The sequence below is a fragment of the Toxotes jaculatrix genome, chromosome 15, assembly GCF_017976425.1.
Source record: "Toxotes jaculatrix isolate fToxJac2 chromosome 15, fToxJac2.pri, whole genome shotgun sequence".
In the NCBI taxonomy this organism is placed as follows: Eukaryota; Metazoa; Chordata; class Actinopteri; family Toxotidae; genus Toxotes; species Toxotes jaculatrix.
Genome location: NC_054408.1, coordinates 19,374,549 through 19,376,140, shown reverse-complemented (window position 1 = coordinate 19,376,140; position 1,592 = coordinate 19,374,549).

Sequence of the window (1,592 nt, the reverse complement as noted above, 5' to 3'; positions counted from 1 at the left end):
TAAACCACCTGAGTGAAAATAAAATCATATTTTTTTCCCCGATTTGTTAATCTTCCCCAGCAAGGTTTGTAGCAACTTATGATGTAACAACTGAACAAAGAGAAGTAAAAAATATTTTGCCACAAGGCTGTAATTTGACATGTCATTTTATTTTGGGACAAATACGGCTTGCAATTTATCTTTTTTTTTTTTTCTAATTAAATTCTGGTCACAGCTTTGGATCTCCCATTTCCACAATCACACTACAAAACCAACAGAGATTGATTTTTGTTTTCTCAGCATGATTTTTTCATTTTTACAATTCATGGGAAAAGGGAAGGCGGAACATAAAATACAAAGCAAAACAGAAGGATGTCCCCACCAGAAAATACATGGATAAGTGGATATATTTTAACACGTTGCATGAGCAAAATAAAAATGAGTATAGACAAATTAAAAAAAGGTTAAATTGGAATTACTGAGTTGTTCCTTGAAGTAAAGGGATTGTTAAGGATTAGAAACCAAAAGATAAAACAAACTAAGTCACAAACCAGTTTGTGTCCTGGTGTCACATAAAATCTAACCATTAAAAAGTTAAAATGAACAGACAGATGAGGTTATGCACTTTACAAAAGGATATGCAGTATATAAGAGTTGAATAGCAGTGACCTGTCTTTTTATCCTCATTACTGTCACCATCACCAACATGACAAGCATAACCATTAAAGTCATTTACATCATGACTGTCAGCATCTTCAGTCTCTGTGAGACAATTATCACCATCCTGCAATAATTTCCAGCTACACGCCATCTGCCTGAGTTTAGGATATGATGAGCCATTTGTTATGACACATATACCACATTACATTCTGGTTATATTTCAAGATATTAACCTTAATTGATATACTTTTTTCATTCAAGTCTTTCTTGACCTCATAGACACCCATGACACAGGGTTATAGGTAAGAATGTGGGGTTTCCTCTTTGCAGCAGCAGGTCCAGCAGCAGTCCTTTTTTTTCCCCGCTTAAAGAGATATTCTGTGTTGTTAACAAATACCACTGTACACAGATTTGAGAACAGAGCTTGCATGACATGAATGTATTAAAAAGGAAAAATGTGTTTAAAAGTGAAATCATTTCACTAGAGTCTGGCATTTCATTTAAAGAACATCTTTGACTGTATGAGTTCAATCTTCTGTTCCAGGCTGTCTGCTGAACCCACCAGGTCACCACACATAAAAATGAGTTGGCCAGACTCTGTCTCATTCTCCTTGTATTCTCTCACTTCTAACTTCCCATCTCAATTCTCTCACTTACCACAGTCCTTTTAAAGGAGCTCAAAGTGATATAATATCATTTGGAGGTAAAATTATGGAACAATTGCTATACATTTCCACATAATCAATAATCTGTGTGGTCATCTGAAAACTTGTTGTTGCGTATCCATCCTGCAACAAGGACCACATGTAAAGGCTCTCCTGCAGTGATAATGTTGTTAATAAAGTTATCATTATTATTATTACTTATATAACTGTTGTCTTCTGAGAGTGCACAGTACTATGATCTTTGTAATGATGATCCTTATAGATATTCATGGTCCCCAGAGGACACAG